The sequence below is a fragment of the Thamnophis sirtalis genome, unplaced genomic scaffold (genome assembly GCF_051295495.1).
Source record: "Thamnophis sirtalis isolate CommonGarterSnake01/CBP01778 unplaced genomic scaffold, rThaSir2_p1.2 scaffold_2, whole genome shotgun sequence".
In the NCBI taxonomy this organism is placed as follows: Eukaryota; Metazoa; Chordata; class Lepidosauria; order Squamata; family Natricidae; genus Thamnophis; species Thamnophis sirtalis.
Window position 1 is genome coordinate 157,201,552 of NW_028261382.1, and position 13,280 is coordinate 157,214,831.

Genomic DNA, 13,280 nt, shown 5'->3' on the forward strand with positions numbered 1-13,280 from the left:
CCCAGCCTCCTTCCACCTAAAATATTCAACTTCTTTTTTTTGGGGGGGGGGGAGATATCTTGAGGGATGATCCACACACAGTTCCCGCCGGCATCTTGAGCTACGCCTGACCTAGAGAATCCCCGCCTGCCACATGGCGAATGTCCTCGACCACCTGGACCCGGAAGGCTCATCCTCGAGAAAAGGCAGGTTTGTTAAAGGCAGGCTCCCTAAATTGCTGACGCAGGACGATTTCCACTCGCGCGCGCGCGCGTGTGTGTGGAGATTGTACTGTGTTTGCAAAGCCCGTGTGTGTTTGAGGCGGGAGGGGGGGGCGGAGGAGGCTGCCACACTGCTGTGGCGCTTTCCGAAACTCCGGACGGACTCGATCTTCCTAAAGGGTAAGTAAGGCTTTTCTGAATCTTAAATCAGCTTTTCTCTACCCCTCCCGCGGCAGGGCAGGACTAAATATCTCCTCTCCGCGCTCGTTTTTTTTTTTCCCCCCTTCCCTCTGAGGGAAAGGAGCGGCAGTCGGCTCCCTTCTTCTCTTCAGCGAGGAGGGAAAGACGCGCGCGGGCTGCTGAACGGCCGCCGCCGCCGCCGCGCTTGACCGGGAACGGCCCATTGGGCGAGTGGTGGGGTGGGGATCGCACGGCAGGAGCAGCGCCCCCTCGCCGCTGACTGGCTCTCACTGCCTCTCGGGCGCGCTCTGATTGGACGGAAGGGAACCCCCCTGTGCCGGGGTGTCTTGCTCAAGCAAAGGGGCTTGCCTAAGACAGCAAGTTCTATAGCGGAGCCGGGGGGCACATGGTCGAGCACCGCCAGCGAAGGACTTTCGCCGCTGCATCCCTTCCATTTGGATTAACGGTTCCTGGCGGCGGCGGCGGCGGCGCCTGAACGGCGAAAGAGAAGCCCAAAGAAAACGACCCGGTAAGGCTGCCTCCTTGAACAACCGGGCTTGTTTACAGCCCTCTTCGCAACCTTAGTCTCGGGGCAAAGGCAGGTACCAGGCTGCAGAGAGACTCCCGAAGTTTCTTTCCATCGCGCGGTTCTTCTTCCACAGATCCCTACGACGCCAATTGATTTTGGTTTTTTTTCCGGAGAGAAAGTGGAGATCTAGCGTCCTGAGAAAAGCTTTCCTGGGGAGCAGATCGGTCCTCTTCCTCCACCCCCCCCAACCTCAATCCGCCCGGATCTGTCATGCAGCAAAGAGAAAGCTGGGCACAATAGCGGCAATAGCAATAAGCCCTTAGACTTCTATGCCGCTTTACAGTGCTTGACACCCCTCTAGAAGCGGGTTACCTATAGTCAGCCTATCGCCCCCAACCCATTTGGGTCCTCATTTTATTATCCACGTCGGAAGGATGAAAGGCTGAGTCAACCTGGAAAATCCTGCTTTTAAAAACGAGCTCTAAAAAATAATAATATATTTAAAAAAAAAAAAAAAAGCCTCCGGAAAATTTCTCCGGCGGGCGCGGTATAAATCACGTAGGCAGCTGGGACCAAGTCAGCCGTCCTTGTGAGAAAGGAAGCGACCCGCTAGCAAATTAAAAAAAAAAAAAAAGCACGAAAGGAGCGAATAGCAACACCTTTTCGCCCTCTCTCAGTTTTTGCGGGCAAACTCAGGTGCCGCCAGTTTTTAAGACTAGTCTTCATGTTTGGCGTTAATGCCATCGGCTGAAACAGCCTAGTGATGCGGGCAAAATTCGCCGCCGCTGACTCTTCTCTGTTTATGACGGTGCTTCCCGGTTTTGCAAGCGAGACGCGGGCATGTTTTCAAATTAGCATTCACTTTGTAAGCATGACTTTGCGGGGTTGAAGGTTTCCTGCTGACCTGCTTCGTGTGCATATGTGTGTAGATTGCCCTAGATAGAATGAGCTAGCTTTTTGCCTTGTTGGACTTAATGCTCAGATGTCAAGTTAGATCAATAAAGTAAAAAAAAAAAGACTCAATATTCACGTCTCGTTTTTCTGATTCAGTTGGATTCTAATGACCTTAAATTACTTTAAGAAAAAAGGTACAATTATGAAAAAAAGGTTGAGGCTAGGGGATATTTTTTGATTGTGCAAATTGATACTTCCATATATTTTTTTTTGGGTCATTATCGAGAAGCCGTGTTTGGTAACATCTAGAATCAGAACAGACTTGAAGTGGCTTGTTTGTCATTATGGTTTCTTTCTCAAAAGTCTTATTGGTGTATCTCTTTTGTCCCCATGCCTACAAAGTAAAGGAGGTGATTTTAATCCTTTGCTAGACAAAATCCAGGAGTACTTTGCCAATATTGTCAATCACTGGCATCTCCTGTATTAGGCAATGATGGGAGGGGGAGGGAACCGATGGGTGAGTTTTTTTTCCCCTTGGTGACCAATTTTAGTGAAAGTTGTTTTGAAGTTAACCTTAAATATGTCTTTCCCCAAATGTCTTTTAGCAAGAAGGCGTATGTATGTATGTATGTATGTATGTATGTATGTATGTATGTATGTATGTATGTAAGTTAGTTAGTTAGTTAGTTAGTTAGTTAGTTAGTTAGTTAGTTAGTTAGTTATGGGGTAAGCTTGACTGGTTTTGAAAAAGTGGAATGCTGAGTGTGATATTATGCTCAACACATTATAATGAAAAATTAGCAAGAAAGAAGCATCATTATATTGTCAATATGTTAAGCAACATCAAGGTCATTAGAGTTTAGCAACACTGTGACTGTGGGTCTCATGCAAAGTACTTGCTCCTATTATGTTTACCTTTGAAATCTGTGGTTAAAAATAGGTTCAGGCTTCTGGAAAATATAGCTTCTGAGGCATCCTAAAGACTGGATTCAGCTGTAAATTGTTATCTTCTTTTGTTTAAAAATAATGACAAAGAATCAGCTAATCAACAAATAAGACTAAGAGTGTTGGATGGGAGGGGGGAAAATCAATAAATAAAGGTTTTGCTGATTTAGATCTATTACTAAAGCATCACTGCTGGCATATCAGACCAGTAAGCAGAACATAGCAATATATAATCTACTACCCAAATCAATAGGGCTCTTCAAATGTAAATGTCAAAAGTTTATAGCTTTTTTTAGAACTACATCTGGAAGGATTGAGTTGATTAATCGGAAAGAGAAAACTTCCCCCATTCATAAATTGTGTGTGTGTGTGTGTATGTGCGTACATGTGAAGTCACTAAAGTCTTACCAAAGGACAAGGTTATCTGTGCAAAGTAGAATAATAAATTAATAAATATCTTGGTAGGTTGGAAGGATGGTATTAACATTACTTTCACAACTTTCCTTCTAGTTGTTTATGATTATGATGCTTCTCTAATATGTAAAAGGGTATTGTAGAACTTTTGTGGAATTGTAGTTCAGCCTTATGCCAATTGTTTTTGTGAAAGATACAGCCTTTATCCTTTGGATGTTGTGCCTCAGAGCAGCATCCTAGATGTTTAGTTGTGTGCTTAATATTTAGAAAAATGATCTCAAAGCTTTTGTTTGCCACTCATATGGAAACCTATTTGATTCATTCTAAATCAGTGTCCTTTCCCCCCAAAGAGAGGTAATTGTGATTGTTTGAGTAGTCAAAGCCCTCTAAATGCATTTGGCTAATCATAAGTTGCTTCTTATCAACTTTTAAGGGAACTGAAATCGGATCTGAATAGACAGTTATTTATATAGCATAGCCTGGAACAAACTGAGACTTGAATATGCATCTCATTAGCTATTTCACCACCAACTATTTCAGGGGCACTTTTCAGAAGATGCTATCCTCCCTTACTTTAGTTGATTAGGCATCACTTGTTCTGAATATATTTCCAGCTCCATTATTCTGCTTTTTTAGGAGAGTAAGGCATCAGCTAAACCTTGCTTGGAGAGGGAGCATAGTAAAGACAGATGATGCTTACCTCAGCCTTTGCCACAGCTGTACATGCAGCTATAAGCAGCAGTGCATGAGTGCCTCCTCTGGGAATATAATGGCTCTGCAGGGAACTGTCACAAAGTCATCCTTGGAAATTATGGATAAAGGCAAAATGACTGCTAGAATCTGAATGCCTGTAGGATAATCAGTAGAGTGTTTCTTTTCCCCTGTTTGCATATGGACATCGGGGTCATCCTTGTGTCTTCGGTTCAAATGATGGAACATGTGTTATAGAAGGACTAAGGGTTGGTGTATCTGATCATCAGGGAAGCTGCCATAACAAGGAACAAAGCATTCAAAGAGGTGTAATGGAATCCTTCTCTACATATTTGAACTGACCAATGCATATTTGAAATAAATTGGAAAAGTTTAGAAGGTGATTTGTCTTTCATTAATACGAAAGGCTCCTTCTGACTTCGGTTAACAAATGATGTGGATTTTCCAGCTCTGTTTCTCAAATCAAAGCACCCTTTTATCAAAGCAATTCAAATTGTTACAACTCAGCACTATTTCTGGAGCCTCCTGTAATGGATTGTAGTTGCTTTTCTGATTTTCTTTTTGTAGAAAGCTGTGCTGTTCACAAAAGTGTGCCTTTTGCTTGTGGATAAACTTGGAGCCTTTGAGAGAACCTGAAGTTAGAACAGTATAGCAAGACAATAGGGTAGGACAGGGGGCACTCATTCAGATTTCACAAAATATATGTGCTACTGTATGACATTTGCTTTTAATAACAGGAGCAAGTGTTTAGAATTTAGTATACTTACCTAGAAAAAGTTGTATGACCTGAATTATGCAGCTTGAGTTTCAAAGACCTATCTACCTGAAGGAGTCTTTCCAGACTTTTTCCAATAAACTGCACTTGTAATCTAAATTAATTGTCAGTTAATTATATAATGCATACTGTAATTTCCTTCTCTTAAAAAGCAACTGTTCACAGAAAAAAATACAGCATTGATTGTGAATTTTTTTTAAAAAGGAAAAGAAAAATCCCAAGACAAGAATAAGTACTTTTTAAAAACCCACAGGAGGGAGCGAAAGTTGTGACAATTTTCTTAGGGGAATTCTGAAACAAAATGATGAATTGTAAAGCTTGTAACTACATCTGGTCTTTTATCATGGGACAAACTTGCTGCTTCAGCAGTATTGAAGGAGTGATCGTTCAGATGCCATGGGTATTAATCAACATTAGGATTATTACAACACAGTGGGAGTTGCTTCAAATAAAGAGCTCAGAGCTGAAGGACTTACTCTTGGTGACCTTCATAGATACAATTTTCAAGAAAACAATATCTGTGCTTTCCTATAAAGGTTATTTCAAGGGTTAGTAAGAATCAGGGTCAACATTTGGTCAGTTCTATAACACTGAATTATTTGGGACATTAAAAGAAGAAGAAAAAACCTGAGGCAATTCATAGAGGATTTTAAAAAGCTACACGTGTATTTGCAAATAAGGATGATAGCTCTACTGTAGAATCTATGTTGTGGAAAACTCTTTATCTTACCATGAAAAGACAGTTGTTCTAAGATACACACACACACACACACACACACACAACACCCCCCCCACACACACACACAGGTCTTGGCGTATTTTCCAATGTAAGATTGAGAATATCTTGGCGATGTTTCAATGAGGTCCCACTTGCCATCTTCAGGCTGATGCCTTCAGCTTCCTGCTTGTGGGAGCAAAGTGTGATCGGAGCTGTCGTCTTTCTATAAATATTGGTGAAGGTGTGTGGAGTGCTGGCTTTGTTTTTGTAAGTGGATTGGTTGGTTGTATTGTAACATATTGATTAGTTGATGAAGTTGATGTTTGCATGAACACATTTCTGTGTCAGGAATATGGATCGGGGTGTTTTATTTCAAGTTCCTAGTGTGGCCTAAGTCCTAGGATTTCCTGATATCCATTCAGCTAACCAGGTATGAGTTAACTTTAACTTAGCTTTTTGAGATCAGTTAACTTTGGCTAACTACTGTGGTCTGTCTGGGTTATTATTGATGCTCATTATCATCAAATGCAGTAATTGACATTTTTAAAAGATGAATAAAACCTTAGCTATATGTGACAGCATATAATTTACTGATTAAATGCCAACTCAATAAGAGTTGGTTTCAACTCTTAGGTGCAAAATAGTTACACCTTCAATATGATTGTGTATATATATATATATATATATATATATATATATATATATATATATATATATATATGTGTATGTGTATGTGTATGTGTATGTGTATGTGTATGTGTATGTGTATGTGTATGTGTATGTGTATGTGTATGTGTATGTGTATGTGTATGTGTATGTGTATGTGTATGTGTATGTGTATGTGTATGTGTATGTGTATGTGTATGTGTATGTGTATGTGTATGTGTATATGTGTATATGTGTGTGTGTGTGTATGCATGCACACGCACGCACACACACATTATAAGCAATTAACCATATTAGTTATTCATTCTTACATTAAAACAATCAGTCTAAAAGTAAGTCTCTTTTTCAGCAGAACATGAGATATATGGAACTAGATGGAGGGTTTTTTTTAAAAACAAAACCTGTGCACTGTTTGATCTTTGACTACCATTAGATGTTTAGCGTATGTATTTGGGACTGAAAAACGTTTTCCTCTAGTGTTTTGCCCAAGCATTTATTGTATATTCTAAAGACATTCAAGGTTGAGACAAGTGCATTTAAAAACAAACAAACTTGAAGTTGCTTTCTCCTTCACTTAGTACTTTATTCCTTGAAGCAGAGATGACACAAATGACACCTAAATCGTAGGAGGAAGGTACAATCACTTTATTGCTTTCGATGACATTAGTATCTGTTGCTCAAGCTGACAAACATAAGGCTAAATATACGCCTTGGCAGTTAAAAGGCCTTCTGTAACTTGAAAGCCTTGATGATATTTAATGACTTTGTACAGTAAATGATCCTGAAAGGATGGCTATTCCAACATACGCTCACATAGCCTAGTAATACATCTATATGAAACACAATCAAGCATATTTAATAAACAACTGGCTGTTCCTGAAGAATGCAGGGGTATTACAGAGACCGTTTTCTCATATTTTAATAAACTGAATGCATTGCCATGTTAAACAAACTGGAAAGGCAACAACATAAAAGTAAAGAATTTCTGCAGATAAAATAACAGCCATTAAGGCTGAAGCAAGTAAACTATCCAGTTGGAAAAAATGTGTTGCCACTTAACTGAACAAAAATAATTAGAATGACAAAACTCTGTGCTTTTAAACTCTTCTGCAATGTGTAAATAATGAATTCCTGCAAAAGATGCAAGGATTCTATAGGCCAAACTTACTCACTCATTTACATTTTATTTTGTATCCTAGATAGATAAAAAGACCTCTGAATGTCTGACATTGGGTATACCCAGGTTTTTCTCTTCTTTCTTTTTCTATAATTATTTTGGGACGCCATTCCCTTGTTTCAGACAACACATTGTCTTGAGAAAGATTTTCATTTTCTCTGTTATTAAGAAAGCTTTTTGTCATATCAAGACAGGTATATTTATTGCTATAAATACAGGAAGTCTGCCTGAGGCATTATTGTACCTGACCATGGTCTACACATTTCTGCAGATATTATTTCCCCTTTGTGAGTGGATTACCTCTGCCCTTATACTTTCAAAATATATGGAAGCCAACATCTATAAATTTGCTGGGGCTGGTGGGGAGGACAGTTAGTAACAGTAATAGAGATGGAGGGTATCTTGGAGGTCTTCTTGTCCAACCCCCTGCTCTGGCAGGACATCTATGCTATTTCTGACAAATGACTATCCAGTCTCTTCTTAAAAGCCTCAGTATGGGACACCCACAACTTCCAATTGTTCCACTGGTTAATTGTTCTCACTGTTGGGAATTTTCTCCTTAGTTCTAAGTTGCTTCTCTCCTTGTTGTTTCTTGTGCTGCCTTATTTTGGTAAATAACTCCCCCCCCCCCACTTTCCTTGTGGCAGCCTTTCAAGCATTGGGAATTTGCTATCATGTCACCTCTGGTCCTTCTTTTCACTAGATTCCTGAAATAGTTCTTCATATGTTTGAGCTTCTAGGCACCTAATCATTTTGGTTTCTCTTCTCTGAATTCCTTCCAAAGTCTCGACAACTTTTTTGCACTGATGAATGTACATAGGCAGCAGGAAGCTGATTTCTGGGTGACGACAAAGTCAGTTTAACCAGAATGCTCAAATGGTATAAATTACAAGAATACGATCTCTGAAAAATGGGGAAAAAATGTACATTGTTTTTATGATATAAACAGATTTGGAATAATGTTTAGTTAAGAAATTAAGGCAAAATATTTCTGGAAACTATATTTCGTGGAGAGAAAAAATGTAATATACGGCATCCCTCTACCCCCCACTGCCGGTATTATTGTCAGAGACTACCTGGACAAGCCCCTCCAGTTTTCTTGGCAACACTTTTCAGAAATGGTTTGCCATTGCTTCTTTTCTAGAGTTGAGAGAAAATGACTGGCCCAAGGTCACCCAGTATGTTTTGTGCCCAGGGCAGAACTAGAATTCACAGTCTCCCATTTTGTAGCTTGATGTCTTAATCATTACACCACACTACTTCTCTGCTAGTTTCTTTAGGAGCCCCCAATTCCTGATACTGTACAATTTTACAATGGCATTGCAAAAATGCCTTTGATTCTTCTCAATTTATGGCTGAACTTGTACATTAATGCTCCATTCCAACCTGGCAATTTTCATGCTCCTTCTTCAAGTTTAGAAGGAAAAGTAGCAGCAATTTTGTGTCACAATAATCAAGGTTATTATGGCAGCCCTGGAATATAAATGTTTCTTCAGAGCAAGACATTTCAGAGTGGTTTGGGGTAAAAAAAGACCCTAACACATTGTAAATGTTTTACTGACATTTCTTATGAAAATTGAGTTGGTATTTTTATCCCTGTTAAATAACAATCTGCTGCCTCTCTGAAATAAGATGACAGTTTATCAATATCAGATGGTTACAATAACCAAGTTGGAATTGTGTGACTTTAGTGACAGCTGAGAGAACAACAAAGGTTAAGCTTAATTGTGGTTCAGCTGAATGTACTAGGATTTGCAATCAGGGAGAAAATTAGAAACCACGATTAGAAGAAAATTGAATTGCATGGTTTATACTAAATCTGGTTGATAAGATTTATGAATGACAAAACAGCCCTAGTTCTTTCTTGGTAGCCAGCTGTAAAGTAGAAGCAGGAGAGCGAATGTTTGCAATCATGATTTGTTTTAAATTAAGATTTTGCATGTTACCTCAACATTCTTGCACATTAAGTATGATAGGGACTTTGGTTTCTTGAATTCTTTCCATATCCTTTACCAGAATTTGCTGTAAAAAGTATTTCTAGTTTCTTGTTGCATCTCTGTGTATTAGCATCTTTCTCTCTGTTTCCATGCTCATTTTGTGTTGTACCTCTGTGTTGAACTGAATTGAAATCAGATTAAATTACACATCAACTATGTGGATTGTTTAATTCTATTTAAAGATGAAATTATATTAGACGTCTATATTTAAGCAGTGAAAGTAGAAATAGTGACTAGATGCCAACAAAGAGCATTTTCTGTGTCTTATTGTCATTGTGTCAGTGTTAGATTTTTTTAAATAGTTCAGCTATACTGTATATTGCAGATGGTCCTTGACCTATGACCACAATTGAGATCACAGGATTTCTGTTGTTGAGACATTTGTTAAATGAGTTTTGCCCCATTTTATGACCTTTCTTGCCACAGTTGTTAAGCGAATCACTATAGTTATCAGTTAATAACCCGGTTGTTAAATGAATCTGGCTTCTCCATTAACTTTGCTTGTCAGAAGGTCGCAAAAGGGGATCACATGGTCTTGGGACACAGCAACGGTCATTTGACAAGTACTTGTGATTTATCATTTAATGATTACATAGCTTATTTCATGACCAGTGAGGTTATCAAAGATAATTATAGTTATCACAGCAATAAAATAATGTATTCTTTTTTCTTTCTATTGATCTATATTTCTTCAATTATGTACCTGATGTAATTCTATGTAAACAAGTAGAAGAAAAACGTCAAAGGCCAATTAGGTTTATATGAATGACAACATTTATGTTTTTAAAGCTGACTTAAGCAATTTTCATAGCCCGCAATTTCCATTTATTTATCTAGTAGTCAAAGGTCAAAACTAAAGATCTCTCTGTCTGTCTGTCTGTCTCTCTGTCTGTCTGTCTGTCTGTCTGTCTATCTATCATCTATCTATATATCTTTCTTTCTTTCTTTCTTTCGAAACAAAAACAAACAATGAATAATATGAAAGGACAAATTCAAACTCAATGTTTCTGGATGGGAATTGTAATAGAAAGAGAATTTAGCATGATGAGAGATTCACATGGAAGGCAGCAGTAGACTAAATCCTGACTATATAGTTTTATTCCCATCAAAAATACGTTAGTCATAAAAATGGATTGAACCAAGAATTCATCCTAAAGATTTTTCAACCAATTTTTATTGTCAGATTCATGTTTTAGCTCCATTCGCACCAAACCAAACATCCATCCACAAGTGTGTTAGCCACATACAAAGGGTCACAAAACAAAGTTCATAAAAGGTTTGATTGCATTGTTTCTGCTGCAGCCTTTACAGAGATGGAGCGTACTCTATATAACCAGAGAATTGGTCCCTTTGCTCTAAAGAGCTTGGCAGCAGTTGCAGCAAAATTGTTTCTGTTATGATTGGCAAAACCCACTATAGTATTTAAAACCTTCTGGGCGAAAACTGACAGGCTATCAGTTTGATATCTCCGCACAAGTAGAAAATTGAAAGCAGATTCTTTGGTATTTAAAAATCTTGCTCTGTTTGGTCTGCATGGCACTTCATTGGGTTTCCACCTATGATGCAATTTTGTACCAGGGTTAATAAACCACTAAACACTTTTCTTTTGGAATAATTGATGTTAAATTCTTCACCACAAGAGAATGTTGCAAGCACTTGCGGAATTTAGCAAAGATCAGTATGGATTAATGAACATATTACATCATCCTCTGCCTATAGTAAAATAGAAATAGGATTGTGGTCTAACATATTGGCGTGAAACTCATTTTGGGACAGATTTTTTTAAAAGACTTGTAGAAATAGTGCAAGAATATACTGTGTCTTTATTATCATCTTCATATAGGAATTAAAATAAATATGCCTGCAGTATCAGTACCTCTTAATTATAAATATATGTTCTTGTACAGCATCATAATCAAATTTGGTAAACATGGATGTATACAGGAGACTTAGTTTTCTTAGTTTTCTCTAAAGCCTCACTTTATTTACCAAGTTAAAGCTACCTTTCACTCAGAAAGGGTAGCAAAACAGTTCTTCTTAAGCAGCTGGAATATTTGTATCAAATAATGCAATGTGATGCATTGATCAAGGGTTGACTATTCAGTTCCAAAACCAACTTGTTTATCAACAGCTCCTTCATAATCAATATGTTTCCTAACACTATGCCCAGGACACAGTTCAGTAGTTTGGGTTGACTGATTATATGGTAAATAACTGAGTTGAGGCTTGCCATCTTTAAAAATTGGAACTAATATTGATTAGTCCCACACGTGTAAAGGATGGTTAATATGGATAAATAAGGAGAACAAGGGAGCAATCCATATGTGTTCTTCTAAAATGAAATCCCCACCACTGTAATCATTTTATCTCTTTTCAGTTGTATTGTGATTTTAGAGACATCTGAGTTAGTTACAAGAGGCCAGTCATGCTTCAGATCAAATAATATGCTGATGGTCAGGTCTGATTTCAGGAGGCTTCATTTGATCTCAAGAGTCAACAAATACTATCAAAAGAAATGATGGAAATATATGAATTCACACGTTTTGATGACTGAGAGCCATGGTGGTACAGTGGTTAGAATGCAGTATTGCAGACTGTCTGGCTTAAGGTTGACTCAGCCTTCCATCTTTCTGAGGTTGGTAAAATGAGGACCCAGAGTATTGGGGACAATATGCTAACTCTGTAAGCCATTTAGTGAATATTGTAATGCACTATGAAGCAGCCTAAGTGCTGTTGCTACTGCTAATGTGTGGGTTAATAATTGGCTGTAGTTACTGTATTACAACAAAATCTTGATCTAGCCATTGTCCTATTTTAGACATTTTGAGGATGATATTCTTTTTCCACTTTGGAGAGAAGACCAGTGTTTTAAAGAGAGTGCTTTTAAATTGCTGCCACCTAGTTAACATTGGATTTTTTCTAGTTTATTCCACAAGCCCCCTAACTATAGACATTTTGGGGCAAAGAAGTACCTCAGAAGGGATTACTGGAAAAGACATTAAATGGATTCTCTAATCAGAAATGCTTTTATTTGCATTATGGTTTTGCCCTCTGGATACCTTTCTGAAAGTATTACACAGAAGCTGCAAAGCTGAAAGAACTGTGCGGAGAGCCAGAGGTTGTTAGCATAAGTGTGCTTTTAAGGCAGATGACAGTTATTAAATACATGAGGTAAATTTATTTACATCTAGGATGTTTCCTAGCTTAGCGGTTCACTGATACGGAAGTTGGCAGAGGTGAATTGTTATTTCTTTTTGTGGTTTTCCTTCCCTTTCCTCATATAGCATGTGACCTGATATGTATTTTAATTGCTTTCTTGTTTCCATGTTAATCAGTTGAGAATTTTTTTTAAAAAAATTGTCTTCACGGCTTGATAGTTTGCTTTGAAAAAAGTAGAGAAAAAACTTTTCTTAACCCTAAAACCCTATGAATAAAATATGCTTTTAGTACGAGCCAGATTTTAACACTCAAGCCCCTCTATTTTCCATGTTTGCTTTCTCTTGATGAAACACAGATTTCATCTGTGATGAAATGATGAAAAACAGGTTTAAGGCTACTGTATCTGTGCTGCAAAAAATACAAACAACCACTAACTCTCCAAACAGAGATGTTAGAGGTCCCTAGGGTTTTATTTCTACCACAGATAATAGATGTCACAACTTCATTATCTGTAGAGAAATGAGCACCCCCTTTAATTAATTTGGTACTTACCATTAAGTCATTAGGTCATTTTTAGATTTCTCCTTTATTGTGGTCATGCAGTAGCATAATTATTATATCATTTGCATTGTAAATCAAAGATTATTTGGGAGTTGGAGATAGAACGTTCTGTCTCAAATGTTGGGAAAATGGCAAAACTGAACGTATTAAAAATGCAGTGTACAAGGAAGCCTGAAAATATGTAATAACAAGCATATTTCTGCTGGGTTTTGAACTGGAAATCTTTGACTTATAGACAAGAATTGCAAACACTCTGATTTTACAGGAGTTATGTTAAGGGAACAGGAGGAGGATCAGAAAGCCCTTTAAAAGAAAGACAATAATAAGAAAAGTTTTTTAAAAAAGCTTTTTATT

At 38.1% G+C, this 13,280-nt stretch overlaps 1 protein-coding gene across 1 annotated transcript in view; it reads left to right on the forward strand.

The window, feature by feature from the left end:
* The first annotated feature begins 825 nt into the window (after positions 1-825).
* CDH7 (cadherin 7) overlaps positions 826-13,280 on the forward strand; it is a 124,078-nt gene continuing 111,623 nt past the window's right edge. Inside the window, exon 1 of the mRNA XM_014055044.2 lies at positions 826-909. The gene's annotated coding sequence lies outside the window, so the exon portion shown is untranslated. The remainder of the gene's footprint in view (positions 910-13,280) is intronic.